Raw genomic sequence first — 17,808 nt, 5'->3', positions numbered from 1 at the left:
TGCTGAGGACACATGCCCCTGGTCTACATTAACATACAGCTCCAACTCAGGGAAAAGCAAGGAGAAAACTCCTGCATGTGGTTACATCTCTCTACCGTAGTTTACGTAAACGAAGCACGCCATGTCAACAAGCGGTGGTAGAGATGTGGGGGAGTTAAGTCGTCAAACACTAGATGGTGCAGTGATTGAGGAATATTGGCAGCTTACGGTATACTGGTTTCCTTGGGAACATAAGACACGGCCATCAGTGTAGTGATGTTCCTGATTATCACCATTTCAGTGGAAACCTGTGTGCTGACCAATCGACAACAGTGATGACAGATAGCTATAATCGATACAACTCGATATCTGTTACTGGTTAAAACCTGTGTCTTTGCTGCAATGCTTTACAGAAAAGCCTCTCTTTGCAACCTAAACCATCGGAGGGAAATCACACAAGCAGACAAAGGATTACTTTTCTGTTTGGAAGTCATACATCTGTGTAGTAATTTGGCAAGATGAGAGCAGAGGCGTCATGCCCATAGGGGGCATGTGCCCCCTCAGATTTGATGTGAGATGTGCCTCCTTGCTCGCACACACTTTTTCAGTTCTGCCCACAAATGTTCTATAGGATTGAGGTCAGGGCTTTGTGATGGCCACTCCAATACTTTGACTTTGTTGTCCTTAAGCCATTTTGCCACAACTTTGGAAGTACACTTGGGGTCATTGTCCATTTGGAAGACCCATTTGCGACCAAGCTTTAACTTCCTGACTGATGTCTTGAGATGTTGCTTCAATATATCCACGTAATTTTCCTGCCTCATGATGCCATCTATTTTGTGAAGTGCACCAGTCCCTCCTGGAGAAAAGCACCCCCACAACATGATGCTGCAGCCCCGTGCTTCACGGCTGGGATGGTGTTCTTCGGGCTTGCAAGTCTCCCCCTTTTTCCTCCAAACATAACAATGGTCTTTATGGCCAAACAGTTCTATTTTTGTTTCATCAGACCAGAGGACATTTCTCCAAAAAGTACGCTCTTTGTCCCCATGTGCAGTTGCAAACCGAAATTAGGGAGAAAAAGTGGTAAAAGTTTTTTTAAAAGATGGAGACTCAAGGACATTCAGAGACTTGTCCCGCAGCCACTCCTGCGTTGTATTGGCTGTGTGCTTAGGGTCGTTGTCCTGTTGAAGGTGAACCTTCACCCCAGTCTGAAGTCCTGAGCGCTCTGCAGCAGGTTTTCATCAAGGATCTCTGTACTTTGGTCCGTTCATCTTTCCCTCGATCCTGACCACTCTCCCAGTCCCTGCCACTAAAAAACAGCCCCACAGCATGATGCTGCCACCACGCTTCACTATAGGGATGGTGCCAGATTTCCTCCAGACGTGACTCATGGCATTCAGGCCAAAGAGTTCAATCTTGGTTTCATCCTACTAGAGAATCTTGTTTCTCACGGCCTGAGTCTTTAGGTACCTTTTGGCAAACTCCAAGCCGGCGGTCATGTGCCTTTTACTGAGGAGTGGCTTCTGTCTGGCCACTCCCACAAAGGCCTAATTGGTGGAGTGCTGCAGAGATGGTTGTCCTTCTGGAAGGTTCGCCCATCTCCACAGAGGAACTCTGGAGCTCTGTCAGTGACCATCAGGTTCATGGTCACCTCCCTGTCCAAGGCCCTTATCCCCAGATTGCTCAGTTTGGCAAAGCAGCTAGTTCTAGAAAGTCTTGGTGGTTCCAAACTTCTACCATTTAAGAATGATGGAGGCCGGCCTCTCGAGTGGCGCAGTGATCTAAGGCACTGCATCGCATTGGTAGCTGTGCCACTAGAGATCCTGGTTCAAGTCCAGGCTCTGTCGCACCCGGGAGACCCATGGGGCGGCAGGGATGTTCTTGTTCCATCGCACTCTAGCGACTCGTGTGGCTAGAGCGCAATGCACGCTGACACGGTCGCCAGGTGTACAGTGTTTCCTCCGATAAATTGGTGCGGGCTGGCTTCCGGGTTAAGCGGGAATTGTGTCAAGCAGTGCGGCTTGGCTGGGTTGTGTTTCGGAGGATGCACAGCTCTCGACCTTCGCCTCTCCGAGTCCGTACGGGAGTTGCAGCGATGAGGCAAGACTGACTACCAATTGGATACCGAAATTAGGGAGAAAAAGGGGTAAAAGTTTAAAAAAAGATGGAGACCACTGTGTTCTTAGGGACCTTCAATGATGTTTTGGTACCTTTCCCCAGATATGTGCCTTTCCAAATCATGTCCAATCAATTGAATTTGCGACAGGTGGACTCCAATCAAGTTGTAGAAACATCAAGGATTATCAATGAAAACAGGATGCACCTGAGCCCAATTTCAAGTCTCATAGCAAAGGGTCTGAATACTTGTGTAAATAAGGTATTTCAGTTAATACATTTGCGAAAATTTCTAAACCTTTTTTCGCTTTCTCATTATGGGTTATTGTGTTGATTGCAGAGGATTTTTTTTTATTTAATCCATTTTAGTATAAGGCTGTAACGTCAAGGGATCTAAATACTTTCCAAAGGCACTGTATATGCGAGCCAAACTAGCAAAACTATACCAGAATACTCCAGCAATGACTCACATCCCTGACGATAGCAGATCTCCCATGTTATTTTTCATAGCCAGCAGGCTGTCTGCCTGTTCTAGGAACGTTCTGCGAGGTATGGGGGAGGCCAGGGAGATTTCCTGGATTAGGGAGCCTCCTAACCCCTGGTTGGGGGTGTGAGGAGAGGGCGGTCTCCTGCTCTGCTTTGGGAAGGAAATGGGGACCAGTCAGTGAGCCTAATTCCTCAGATTAGAAGCGGCAGTTCAGCGACCAGAGGTTCCAGAGGGTGCCGAGAGAATCTAAACAGCATCATGATTGGAAACGTACTGGGCAGTTGGCTTTCATTAGCTACAGACAGAACCCCCAGCCCTACACTGCAGAGTTTGTCCCAACGTCAATAATATGGCTGTCAATCACACACACATACAACATGCTTGAGTGATTATCATTCCACAGTAAAAGAGATCACAACAGTCCTCAAAAGACCAAAGTCATTATACAAATCACAATGTTTCCCTTTAATTTAACATTTTACAGTACAATAAATGGATCATATAATGAAATCGTTGATAAGCATTTGAATGACTTTTCTTCTATGGATAGCGGAGGTGCTGTATAGAGGAGTGTATAGTATATTCACTCAATACATCATAGAGCAACATTCAGTAACTGGGCAGTCTTATGCTTTCAGAGTCTGGATGCAGTGATCTTGTGGTCCTACCACTGACCTGTTTGGTGGTCATAGCGCCCTGTTGTGCTGACAAATATTATTTATTTGACAGCATTTTTCCCTTTAGGCTCCATGGAGCAGTTACAAAGTTTGTCTGGTCATGTGGTCCTGTTCAGGGGTTCTCTGCCCAGGTGACCACGATGACACAGACTGAGCAGTCCCACAAACAGGCTGAAGATCAGCAGAAACAGAGCCTGGGGGCACAGGGAAATGACATCATCTTAGTAATACAGTGCAGTCACAGGTTAGTCATGATCATTACATTGCCAGCAGATATGAAAACATTGCCATTAAAAATGTAACATTTTCTTTCATTTTTTGGGGGATCCTTGCAAACTTGTCTTTTCCATGATTTATGAGGCTAAACAACTTCAGTATAAGGATGAATTTGGGAAGTGTGTACTTACCACGACAGATTCCAGAGACTTTGTACACACGGTATACCATGCTATACTTAACACCAAAAGCAAACTACAGATTAAAGAACATGAGAACATTAACCAACCATTCGAAACCCATTTAGCTAATAAGGTCCTAATATTACCAGTAGATGCTAATGGAACAATAAATACACCCCAAAAAGAAACCCCATCAGTTAAATGACTTAACACCTACCCACAACCCCAAACACATTCCTGATGGCAGGGACGAAGATGGCCAGCAGCGTCACGAGATGTGATAGAGCCAGGAGAAAGGCCTATCTCGACAAAACAGCATTGACATTGCCTTACGGGCCTTTAGGACAAACAGACAGCTGTACCGGTTTAGCGCACTAATAAAACTGGACTCATTAAAATATGGTGCTGTGATAGGAGGCAAGTCAAATAACTCTATGGGATAGACAGTTTGGTAAATGTTTTTGTCATTTACCAGATAGAAAGCCCCAACTACTCATATATATGGAAGTATGAGTGTGAGCAGACAAGCAGACACTAAAGGGCAGTAGTCTTAGAGGGGTCCAGTACAGGGAAGTGGATGGGGGGCACAGCCAGCAGCACAGCCAGCAGGATTGTCAGACGCTCAGGCATTTTTGTTTATAATTGAACCTTTATTTTGACACAGAGTCAACGCTGAGACCATGGTCTCTTTTCCAGATGAGCCCCATCACATCACTCAGAAGGTACACGTCGTAGCCTAGCAACAGCTCTGTGTCCATGTGGCCTGTCAGAGACATTTTTACATAATTTTTTTTTAAAGTCATTTAGCAGACGCTCTTATCCAGAGCGACTTACAGTAGTGAATGCATACATTTAATTTCATTTTTTTTATACATTCTTTTTCTGTGCTGGCCCCCCGTGGGAATCGAACCCACAACCCTGGCGTTGCAAACACCATGCTCTACCAACTGAGCTACAGGGAAGGACTGGTCCAATATAACATTTTAGGAGGAGGTGGAGACACCATGGATTTAATAGAGCTTGTAGTGTCAACCAGCTCTCTCTCTCTGTGAGGTGTGTCACTGCCCACTTCATTTAGCATTTTTAAGCCAATTATCTGTTTTTAGTCATTGAAGTTTACACTGAAAGCGTTTTTCCATTCACGAAAATGATTAAATATATTCGGGTTTTTTAAATTATTTTTTTTAATTGTATTATTTTTTTAATTTTTTTTTACACACACACGGCCAGCCCAAGGATTACAATGGCAGAAAAATCACTGTTTAGAAGGATGTGTAAGGGCTGCGTCAGTCAGGCAGGCAGGGTACTGACTGGTCCAGCTCACAGTAGATGGCAGCACAGCAGTGTGGCAGAGGAAGGAGAAGGCCATGGTGGGGATGATGTAAGCACTCAAACACACATCCATCATTCACTACACTGCCGTCATTAACACCTTAGCAACTTATACGGTTACCCAGGGAAAGTGTGGGGGGGCAGTGTGTGTGTGTGTGTGGTGTGTGTGTGTGTGTGTGTGTGTGTGTGTCTAGTAGTAATAGTAGTAGGAGTAATAATAATAGTAGTAGTCATTACCAGCAAAACTGCAGTGTGTGATAATGTAAAGTTGAGGTGAGAAGTTCTCTGATTTAGTCTTTTAGACATATCTATAAATACATGCACACAAGTAAACACACTTTTGCACTGCCTCTTCTGGCAGCAATATATCATGGTATCTGAATCATATAACCATGTGTGCCATGTAATTCTGCACGCCCCCCCCCCACACACACAGATTAATAGTACAGGCACATTCACACGTGAGTGGCAGCTGCTGGTTGCACTCAGCTCTGGAGCATATGGGATTCCATACACTACACAGTCCTGCACTCTTAATGATTGGGAAATGTCACCACTGACAGTGACTCAGAACTACAGACAGACGGTGCCTTTTACTAAAGCTCCAGAAGATCCAGAAAACTGCTTCTGCAACTGTAATAATTGCACTGCACTATTAATTGCAATAAAGCTTATTACAGCTTACAAATATTATACAGTCTGTTTTACTGACTACATATCCAGGGTTGATGGAGACAAGTTGAGTCAATGCATCAGTGGAGGCTCCTCGGAGGAGGGAGAGGACCATCCTCATCAGTCAATTGCAGAAAATGTTTAATAGTGAAACATTAAAGTCATCCTTTTTTGATAACTATACTACATTTATTCACGTCACCAAATAATTGATTAAAACACTGTTTTGCAATGAAGGTCTACAGTAGCCTCAACAGCACTCCGTAGGGTAGCACCATCGTGTAGCCGGAGTACAGCTAGCTTCCGCCCTCCTCTGGGTACACTGACTTCAACACAAAACCTAGGAGGCTCGTGGTTCTCACCCCCTTCCATAGAGTTACACAGTAATTATGACAACTTCCGGAGGACGTCCTCCAACCCATCAGAGCTCTTGCAGCATGAACTGACATGTTGTCCACCCAATCAAAGGATCAGAGAATGAATCAAGTACTGAAAGCATATGCTACAGCTAGCTAGCACTGCAGTGCATAAAATGTGGTGTGTAGTTGACTCAGAGAAAAACAATAGTTGAACAGTTTTGAACAAATTAATTTCTTAAAAAATGGAGAAGCAAGAGACATAGATGCAGCTAGCTAGTTTAGCCTACTCTAATACCTGGCTCAAACAGAGAGGGATGCTAAGTTAGCTAGCTGGCTATGGCTATCCAACACTGGAACTCTTCCAAGTCAAGGTAAGCTTTTGGTTTTATAACCACCAGGGCCCGCCGGTGTAACTGCTAAACTGCTTGCTGTACACGGTCCTGTGTGATTGTAGCAGTTCAGTAACGCGTTAGTTCTAGTAGCTATGTTAATTATGATGTTAGCTAATATGGTGACAACGATGTAGGCTGTGTGTAGCTGTTAGCAGTTATGATATTAAGGTTTGGCTTGGAATGGTTCGCATGTTAACAGACAGCTGATGTGTTGTGCACTGAAGTCCACAAGCGAAGGGAAAAGGTGAGAGGAGACTGTATAGATCCAATAAGGAATTATACAACAATCAAAGGGATCATTGCTGTTTGTATGTGGCTGCTATGAAAGTGAACTGTGTTTGCATGTGATCAGGGGCTTATGTTTCTTAAACGGAAGCAAACAGAACGAAACGGGGATAAACATACTTGAATTTGTCCAACAGAAATTTGTTTGCAACTGCTGGACTAATGATTACACCTTAGATCTGCTACATACAGACAAGAGTGTGCAAGGCGGTATTGAATGCGTCAATGTCTGTCACCTTGATTACTCAAATTTCTCTCGACCTGTGCACTTATGTTGTAAAGTTTCATTCATAGGCTAGGTTGTAGCAACCTCATGATGGGTATAGGGAACATTTGAGTATCATGTAGTAGCCTAAACGTATTGATGTTACATTGAGCGGAGTGAATGGAATATGAATGACAGTCATCCAATGTGCTGTAATAGAAATAAGGCCATGCGCATAATTATATATTTTTTCTATCGTCCTCACTCATCATAAAATGGCACCGATCACCACTGCAATGCATACATACCTTACTGGAGATGACAGAGTTTGGGCGTACATTCCGATTCCGAAGGAATTCGATATCTGGAAAAATGTAATTAAATGAATAAATGCAGCAATGTTAATTTCACTCTTGTTCATTTCTAATGATTCAGAAATGAGAGGAGTTGTAAAGGGTGGTTGAAAATACGAGTGTCTTTGGGGTAGATTGAATTCCATAGTCTTGGCTACGGAGGAAACTAAACAACAGCCATTTAAATGGACCCAAGGCCATGACTGTATACAAGGAAGCAATAGTGCTGCTGTTATATCCAACAAGGTCAAAGTTCACTTCCTGGCACTGGCAGGGCCATAGGTACTTCCTCCCCTTCAGGACTGGCACCAGTCACAGTGCAGCATTCTCTGGTATTCGTCATACATAACTGGCTCAGTCAGCCACCAAAGCCTCCCATTCAGAAACGCAATCTCCAGGATTCCTGCCTAATCCTACAACCAGGACTCGAGGGTAGGTGTTACCAGGGTGGGAAATTAACATTTTGGTCCACCAGTCACTGTGGCAGGTAGATACAAAAAAATCTATGAAAGGGAAAACCTAGTCAGTTGCACAACTGAATGCATTGAACCGAAACGTGTCTTCCCCATTTAACCCAATCCCTCTGAATCAGAGAGGTGCAGGGGGCTTCCTTAAATCAACGTCATCGGTGCCCAGGGAACGGTTTTTGTTGGGGGTTAAATGCCTTGCTCAGAAGCAGATTTTTCCATCTTTTGCCGGCTCGGGTATTCAAACGACCTTTCGGGTTACAGGCCCAACGCTGTTAACCGCTAGGCTACTTGCCACCTGAAGTGAAGCTCACAGCCTACAGGTCACTTCCAGTATTTGGTGTGTGATTAGGGCAGTTTGTAATGTGGTTGTTACCTGGTCACATGGCTTGGTAGGGGGCGGGGATGTCCCATTTCTTGACCACAACCTGCAAGAGAAGCAACAGATCAGGTGGATTATGGTGAAAGAGAAACTAGTCAACCTTTAGAGGCATAAGATTTTTACTTAGTTGTACACAACTAAGAAGATGAGCATGAAGAGGAGGCTGCTGGTGTAGCCCGGAATCCTGGAGGATGGAAGGACAAAGATGGTCTATCATATAGATTTAGGGACAAGAGTGTGCCAGATGAGACCAAACTGTGCCACTCCCCAATCTTGGTCAGCAGAACCAGAGGAACCTCACACATCATCAGAATCAGTAACATCCTGCCATCTTCATACCAGGCCACCCTACAGAGAGACAAATAGAGGATGGAGGGAAAGAGAATATTTACTTTAGAAATGTTCCCCCTCCACAAGTCTTATGATGAAGACAATGAGGAGTCTCCCTCTCCCCCTGGACCCCCCCTGCCTGGAAATGGGTCTCCATTTCGTGCTCAAATACAGCGAGACAGCCTCATAATGTGGTATAAATTAAGGGCTTTAGCTCTCACAAACCATAACAATTATTTAATTCACATGCAAACGTTCTGTCGCTCTGTCAGATGGGGCAAGATTTCACTTGGCTTTTTTCTGAGGGCGAATAATATTTTCCTTAGCTGAGGCATAGCCTTGGCAGTTTATTCAGGAGGGAGGAGTTGGAGAGGGGGGGACGAAAGGGTGAAACATGTGGAAGGTATGCTGGCTCACTGGGATCAGGGTTGGTCAGGGTGAGGGGTGGCGGAAAGGAAGTGCTGGCTGCTGTGTTGGAAGGGGACGCAGTGTGGGATCATGGGGGACTGGCTCCAGGGCTGTTTATGGTGCTCCCAGTATCAGCAGCACCTGCTCTGACCATATCAACACCAAGTGACTCTTGTTTGGCACTTTAACAGCTCCTGGGTTACCATAGTGGCCCAATGTCTCGTCTCTCTGTCTGCACTGGGTGGACAGCCCTTAACTGGATGCCATGTAGACAACCACTTTGACCCCATCTCTCACCCTAACACCTGCCTCAACTTAAACCTAACCCTTCACTTAACCTAGGACAATCAGGCCAAACACAGCCTGTATTATTGTGGGGACGATAGCCACCACAATATATTGGCATTGATTGAAGCTCAATGTTAAATTCAAATCTCCCTACTATCATATCTAAGCCAATATTGGAGATACGCAACACACTCCCTGCCTCTCATCATGAGCCGTCCGTCCGTTAACGAGAACCACATACCGGATTTTTAACAGGGTCATTAACATGAGGGAGGAAAAAAGTATTTATGTAAAATATTTATTGCGCAGAACTAGCTCAATATCTAGGCGACGGACAAAAACAAGACTAGAGCGTCCATAAAGTGACCATTAGGTTTGCCACCTTCGGACTGAATACGTTTGTAGGGTCAACAGTTTTGATTAAATTCATAAATGTATCGCTCTCAAGAACCAACGATGTGCTACCTTTTTGTAGCATTTCTGACAATGCTAACATCTTTTTCATTGGCTAGGTAGCTAGCCAATGAAGGTGGTTTTGTTTTGATTAGCTAGATAGCTAACATAAGTTTGCTTGCAAGCTAATGTAAAGTTATACCAGCCAGATGAGAGATAACGTTGGCTAGGTAGCTAAACAACAAGCGAGGAAAGCTAGCTATATTTTGCCAAGTAAGGTTTTTCCATAGAAGACTGAAGTCATCATGTGTAAATTGCTGACCTAGACACTTGCATGTAAGCAGAGCACAAACAAATAAGCTAACGTCCTTGGCTACCGTGATGGCCAGTTAACGTAAGACTAACGTTAGCTAACACGTATGACCAGTTTATGCACCACAATATACAGTATCATACTTTCTTACACAAAACATAGCTACCTAACGTTAATTATGTTAAGTTTGAAACCACCAAACTTTGGGAAACTGCCACGCTGCTCACGTTATTTTGCATTGATACTACAATAGATGAGATGCTTACTACCAAACTAGCTAGTTAGGTAGCCAATGTTACCCCAACAAGACTGTACCACAACTCAAATGTTAATAATATATCATAGCTACATTCTTCTACAAAACATAGCAAGCTAGCTAAATAAGTTCCAAGTAGAGCCCAACAGATATGGGATTTTTTGTGGGCCGATTCCGATTTTAGGGAGGCAAAAGTCAGCGATTACAGATATGCCGATAGATGTTTTTTTTATAGTTGAAAAAAGATATATACTAGTCTCACAAATTGTGCGCCAAAGGACTAACAGATACTCTAAATTATGATTTCTTAACTTAATATTATTTAAGATTTTATTTGTGGTTTACAACACCAACTATCTCTTCTACAAATTCGAAAGTAAATACAAAACACTTGTTCAGTTTACCTTCTTAGGTACAACTTAAATATTTGTCTATGACAGTTGATAACAATGCAGAAATGTTTGTTCTGAAGCAACAAGCACACTATTAAACAAGGCCTGAATTAATTAAACTGTCTCAAAATATATCAAATTGCACTGTTTAGAAGTTCAAACTGTGCAGTGAAATGCAGTCATTTGTAATGTCATTGTATTGAGTAGATTCACTACAGTGCTTTACAACAGTCAAGTCATGTAAAGAAACACTATGGCAACCTTGGAATGATGGCTTATTATGACAAGCACACACTAGCTGTTCATTATGTGGGGGAAAAATCTGACTGAAACCATAATGTAAATTACACTCATTCGATACAAAATGTATTGGCTATATATTTCAACTTCTGCAGGACAAGGCTTGCCAAACTGGTTTTAGTCACACGTTCTAATTAACAGCGAACAAAAATATAAAACGCAACATTTAAAGTGTTCCATGAGCTGAAACAAAAGATCCCAGAAATGTTCCATACGCACAAAAATCTTATTTCTCTCACGTTGAGCATAAATTTGTTTAAATCCCTGTTAGGGAGCATTTCTCATTTGCCAAGATAATCCTTCCACCCAACAGATGTGGCATATCAAGAAGCTGATTAAACAGCATGATCATTACACAGGTTTTATGCTGGGGACAATAAAAGGCCACTCTAAAATGTGCAGTTGTGTCACAACACAATGCCACAGATGTCTCAAGTTGAGGGAGCATACAATTGGCATGCTGACTGCAGGAATGTCCACCAGAGCTGTTGTCAGAGAATTCAATGTTCATTTCTCTACCATAAATTGCCTCCAACATTGTTTTAGGGAATTTGGGAGTACGTCCAATCGGCCTCACAACCGCAGACCATGTGTAACCACGCCAACCCAGGTCCTCCACATCCGGCTTCTTCACCTGCAGGATCATCTGAGACCAGACACCGGGACAGCTGATGAAACTGTGGGTTTGCACAACCAAAGAGTTTCTGCACAAACTGTCAGAAACCGGTCTCGGGAAGCTCATCTGCGTGCTCATTGTCCTGACCAGGGCCTTGTCCGGACTGCAGTTCAGTGTGTAACCGGCTTCAGTGGGCAAGTGCTCACCTTCAATGGCCACTGGCACACTGGAGAAGCGTGCTCTTCACGGATGAATCCCAGTTTCAATTGTACCAGCATGTCGTCATGTAGGCAAGCGGTTTGCTGATGTCAACTTTGTGAACAGAGTGCCACATGGTGGATGTGGGGTTATGGTATGGGCAGGCATAAGCTACGGACAACAAACACAATTGCATTTTTATCTATGGCAATTTGAATGCACAGAGATACCATGACGAGATCTTGAGGCCCATTGTTGTGCCATTCATCCGCAGCCATCACCTCAGCATGATAATTCACGGCCCCATGTCGCAAGGATCTGTACACAATTCCTGCATACTCACCAGACATGTCACCCATTGAGCAAGTTTGGGATGCTCTGGATCGACATGTACCACAGTGTTTTAGTTCCCGCCAAAATCCACCAACTTCGCACAGCCATTGAAGGGTGGGACAACATTCCCCAGGCCACAATCAACAGCCTGATCAACTCTATGCGATGGAGACGTTTTGCGCTGCATGAGGCAAATGGTAGTCACACCAAATACTGACTGGTTTTCTGATCCATGCCCCAAGGTTTTTTTTTTAGGTATCTGTGACTAACAGATGCATATCTTTATTCCCAGTCATGTGAAATCCATAAATTATGGCCTATTTTATTTATTTCAATTGACTGATTTCCTTATATGAACTGTTACTCATTAAAATTGTTGCATGACGCGTTTATATTTTTGTTCAGTGTAGCCATCTAGCTAGCTAACAATCGTATCTCATCCATCATGAATGCAAACACATGGACAGAAGACCTGCACCAACTGTCTTGCTTTTTGTAGATTGCATATTTCGGAAAACTAAGCCCACTAATATAATAGGCCCAGACAGTAACAGTGTTATTTCTGTATGAAGGATAAGTCCATTTTCACTTTGGCGCCAGCCCAATGTTCGCGCATTAGTACAGACTGCTAGCTAGCGAGCTAACATTAACTAAAGTGAGCATGTGATGAGGACAGGGCTGCTTGCTGGTAAACGTGTACTTTTGATTATTTACTTATTTAAATACGTTGTCGCTGGCTCACGGTCAAACCACCATGTCCATTCTCTCTCACGTCGTGATTTACGGGCTGAATGATGTTCAATGGGAAGCTCGTAGAGCGCCCTCTTCAGGCAACCATTGAAATAAAATAAAATGTGTTTTAGTTGATACTATGTGTATAATATCAGTGCTTTATCTGTGGAATAAAGAACGATGCACATGTTTCTGTGAAAGGCTGATATCACCAATAATATTGGTAAACCGATTTATGGTATGGCTCTAGTTCGAAGCAGGATCAAAGCCAATGCCAAACTTTGGGAAACTGTCACACTTCTAGCTAGCTAAATTGGGCATTGCAAAACTAGCTAGGTAGCCTACTCCATAGACCAAGCTACAGTAAGACAAGGCATCCAGATTTCAGACAGGACAAATACTGCAGTTAGCTAGGCTACATTTCCTCGACTATGAGCAACCAAGACCACAACACAAACTATAGCCAAGAAAACGGATTGCTTTGTTAGGAAACAGTAAGCTAGTTATGAACCGCATATAATCAAAGGTTGAACCTCAAACGCACATGTAAAACAGAGCCTAAGTTCAGTGCTAGCATCAGACAATTTAGCAGACTCAACTGACAGCATCGCTGTTTCAAACATGTAGAATACATTCCATCTCCTGCCTTCTTGTCATTATTACTATCCACATTTGTGCTGACTGATTAACATAGTGTCAAGTCACTTTTTGCACCGGCTGAAAGTTTATTGCATTCCCGGGCGTGAGACAGGTGCCCCGCTATGTCCGAGGGCGAATTCGGCTCAAAAAAAAAAAAAGTTATGTAATTAAGCATGTGTAGTAATGAGTAGGATTCCGTGTTTTCACATGGATTTTTTTTGTTGCTTTTGATGAAAACGATTTATGTGCCTTCCCTCCCCGCTTTCGACCGATAGCGTGGTGGGCCATAGCCCGGTGTACCCTGGGCCAGATTAATCGAACCACCTCTCTGCTTGCTTAAGTTGTGCGTCATGCCGTGCGCAGTCAAAAGAAAATCACATGCTTACTAACTTGGTTAGTTACGTGTTTAAATGAGTCTGTTTTCAACAAATTATCTGTTTTAGACTATATTGTATTTTAACCAAGCAAGATAGTACTAACGGAACGTTTATTTGAGTGAAAAAACAAAATCATTTTGTTACGAACGCTTCCAGACTGTCAATTTAAATTGTCCGTCAATCATTGTTTTAAGAACAAGTTTCGTAATGGTTAAAGTTAGCGCCTGTAGATATATAGGACTGTGGGTCCTCCCAGAGGATACATTTTGATGGACAGCTGTGTACAGCATTAGGACATTTGTAACTCAAGTTTTGTATTCAAGGATTTGGAGCGCCTAAGCAATTTTAGAATTGTAAATATGTCTAGATTTTTTCTTGAAGAGTTGTGTACTTGTCTAATGACTTTGTATTTTACAGGTGTTTCTCGGCAGTTTGTAATTTGTTACAGTGTTTGTATCAGGAGTTGCTCTTGACGAGTCACCGGGTTATGCAGGCTTTTTTGTTCAAGCCCAGTGCCACCACACCTGATTCTACTACTCAGCTGTTCATCCAGACCATGAATAGTAGAATCAGGCGTGGTAGAACTGGGCTTGAACAAAAAAGGCTGCATAAAACTGCAGCTTGTCAACAGCAAATGTGGCCATGCCTGAATTGTATTTACAAAGTTGGCTAAATCTGATGAATGTACATTCGGTTGTACATTTTATATTTAGTGATAACTCACTTTTTTGTTTATAGGTAATGTAGTACTAGGCCTTTCTTCAGTAAACTTTAAAGATACATTTTTCATGTAAATAGTTAATGGGTACATGTTGATTATTTGTGTTTTTTCCAGGAGCTTACTCGATTGTCAGCAAACTTTTTTCCAGTTTAGTCCATAATGGCTTAAATGGGTTTCTGTTTTTTTGCTTCCCTCTAGAAAATCAGCTGTTAATATTAAAATACTAACTACGTTTATGTCTGTTGCCATTTGTGATTGTTTACTTTTATTTAACTTTGACTGGTGTTATGCTGCATTATAATGTTGTATAATAATTAATAACCTGTTGGGGCTACAGGTTAGCAATGAACCCCGAGCCGGGATTGCTAACAAGGCTGGAAATTCAAAACATCAAAAATCTAATAATTTCAATTTCTCAAACAATCAACTATTTTACACAATTTAAATGATAAACATCTCCTTAATCTAACCACATTGTTCGATTTTCAAAGAGGCTTTACGGCAAAAGCATAAAGTTAGATTATGTTAGGACAGTACATAGCCACAAAAGTACAAACATCCATTTTCAATTCAAGGTCAGGCGTCACCAAAAGCAGAAACCAGCTTGAATTATGCACTAACTTTTGTCAATCTCCATCAGATGACACTCCTAGGACATTATGTTATACAATACATGCATTTTTTGTTCCATCAAGTTCATATTTATATCCAAAAACAGCATTTTAGAGTAGCGTGAAATTCAGATTTTTTTCTTCTCTGAAATGCTTCCGGTGAACATAACAAAATTACTATTCGAAAACATTGGTAAATTATAATATTGTCATTCAAAGAATAATATATTATCATCTCGTAATTGCTACCGAATGGCCAGATCTCAAAATAACTTTACTGGGAAATCACATTTTGCAATAAACGGGGTGCTATGCTAAGAACAACAGGCTATGCTATACAGTTAGCATCATCTAAAATCGATAATAACATTGTAAATATCCCCTTACCTTTGATTATCTCCATCAGAAGGCAGGCATCCCAGGTCCGGAAGGCATCCCAGGTCCGGAACAAATGTGGTTTCTTTTGACAAAGTTCATAATTTATGTCCAAATAACACCAAGTACTTAGTGTTCATTATGCTCCCACAAAACGTGGTGGGGGGGGGACTGTAAAATCACGCCGAAAAGCTAAAAAAAAACTAGTAAATAATCTATTTATGTTCGTTCAAACATGTCAAATGTTGTTTAGCATTAATCTTTTGGTCCATTTTTAACGTTAAACATCAGTAATATTTTCACACAACCTATCCTATGTCTAGATAAACAATGAAGACAAAACTCACGTTTCTCAGATTTATGCGCAGGCGCAAAAAAATGAAGTGATGACATGTCAACTTCCTTGGATTCTAATTTGCTCTCTGTTTATCATAGACGCTTCAAACAACTTTATAAAGATCGTTGACATCTAGTGGAAGCCGTAGGTGTTGCGAAATGAATCCTTTCTCACTATGGTATCTATAAAACAATGACACTAAATAGTACAGTCACAAAATTCACATTTTTTTTAAAATCTATTTTTCACAGGTTTTTGCCTGCAATATGAGTTTTGTTATACTTACAGACACCATTCAAACTGTTTTAGAAAATTCAGAGTGTTTTCTATCCGAATGTGTTAATAATATGCATATCCTAGCTTCTGAGTTGGTGTAGGAGGCAGTTAAAAATGGGCACATATTTTTTTCAAAATGTCTCAATACTGCCCCCGAGCACCAACAGGTTTTAAGTGATAATACCCTCAAAGCCGGTGTTTGGAGGATATATTGGCACGGGTGTCGTTAGGAAGGTTTATACAAATCTCCGCTGTTGAAAACTAAATGTTAGTCTAAAAGAAATGTGAGATAATGTCTAGATGCTTTTTTTAGTGGAGATCAAGTTTATAAATTGCCTGGCTGGGCTGATGAGACAGTGGACTGTGCAGTCAGATGGAACAGTAAATAGGCATTTTAGCATGATAGATTTAGCCAAGAGTAACTTGTGAAATAGACACCGGTGGGAATGCGGTTTTAACTAATCAGTGTTAGACCCATCCGTTGTATAATGTTGCATAATCACCTTCCAGTGTAAAAAACATGGAAATTAAAACAAAAAAAAACTAAGTGAGAAGTAGGCATTGGTCTGAAGCTGAAAAATAAACGAAATTCATGAGCACCACAATGCCTATTCCACCCATGCTCTCCCAAGGTTTTCCTGTTTGAGAAGGTGTGAACCCTAAGTAAGCAATCTGCCTTAACATAGTTTGAAATACAATACCAACATAGCTACGGGACGGCAGGTAGCCTGGCGGGTAGGAGCATTGGGCCAATACTCAAAAGGTTGCTGGATCAAATCCCTGATAAAGGTAAAAATCTGTCGTTCTGCTCTGAGCAAGGCAGTTAACCCACTGTTCCCCAGGCACCGATGACGTGGATGTAGATTAAGGCAGCCCGCACCGCTCTGATTCAGAGGAGTTGGGTTAAATGCGGAAGACACATTTCAGTTGAATGCATTCAGTTGTACAACTGACTAGGTATCCCCCTTTCCATAGTAGGTCAAAGCTGTATTCTAGAAAACTATGTGAAATTACTTTCTTTTTCAGCTTCAGACCAATGCCTACTTCTCACTTAAAACGTAGTTTTTTGTTTTTATATACTTCTCTTCAGTTCAGAGCCTCAACTTTTCTCTGGTTCTACCCACACTACTGCTGACTGACAAAGGGAAATCCAAATCGCCACTAGCCATCTCAAGGATATGGATTCACTCTGGTTAGAATACTCAATGGAGAGGGAAAAGGATACTTGAAATACCCATGAAATGTGGCACATTTCATGGTATAACAAGCTGCAGGATGGGACTCCAAGTGTTGGAGATTAGAATAAATCTGGTCAATGCAGCGCGAATACATCCCAGCTGTCCATGACCCTGCCTGGCTCTCGGGGTTCTACATGTGCTCCTAAATTGAAAAAGGTAGGAGCACATAAAGAGATTTAGGAGCTAAATGAAACATATTTGAGGCATTAAATGCCCACACCAGTAGAAATCCACTTCTTTGAGCAGAAAGACCAGAGCTTACCCATGATGTTGCACAGCGAGTTAAGTCAAATCATCGTTTTAGTCAAAGTATTATATACAGTATTTTGGATTGAAGTGACAAATCCGAACTGCACACTTTGTGCAAATCCATGTGAATGCGGTGTCTTTTCCTATGATAGGACATACAAATTATTTTCAGCCTACGTTTTGTTTCAGGGCTGGGTTTTATTTGAATGTTACCACCCACCAGCATTGCAGCTGTTTCTGATTAATAAACAATGCCAAGTTATTCCTCATCGTAACTGAGATGAGTTTTGGCCGCCTGAGCCCTAAAGCGAATCAAATTAAAA

The 17,808-nt window shown here is 42.0% G+C and overlaps 1 long non-coding RNA gene across 2 annotated transcripts in view; it reads right to left on the bottom strand.

The window, feature by feature from the left end:
• Nucleotides 1–3,019: 3,019 nt before the first annotated feature.
• Nucleotides 3,020–17,808, bottom strand: part of LOC106598898 (uncharacterized) — a 34,791-nt gene continuing 20,002 nt past the window's right edge. Inside the window, exons 3-5 of one of the 2 annotated variants that reach the window (XR_001327312.2) lie at nucleotides 8,098–8,149; nucleotides 7,210–7,265; nucleotides 3,020–3,452 (exon numbers count right to left, since the gene is read on the bottom strand). This is a non-coding gene — a long non-coding RNA (uncharacterized lncRNA). Of the gene's footprint in view, nucleotides 7,266–8,097; nucleotides 8,150–17,808 lie in introns of both variants that reach the window. The other variant, XR_006769560.1, reaches the window with a different exon arrangement.

Source organism: Salmo salar, chromosome ssa01 (assembly GCF_905237065.1).
Source record: "Salmo salar chromosome ssa01, Ssal_v3.1, whole genome shotgun sequence".
Taxonomy (NCBI): Eukaryota; Metazoa; Chordata; class Actinopteri; order Salmoniformes; family Salmonidae; genus Salmo; species Salmo salar.
The sequence above is the reverse complement of the archived record's forward strand: the minus strand, read 5'-3'. Positions and strand labels throughout refer to the sequence as shown.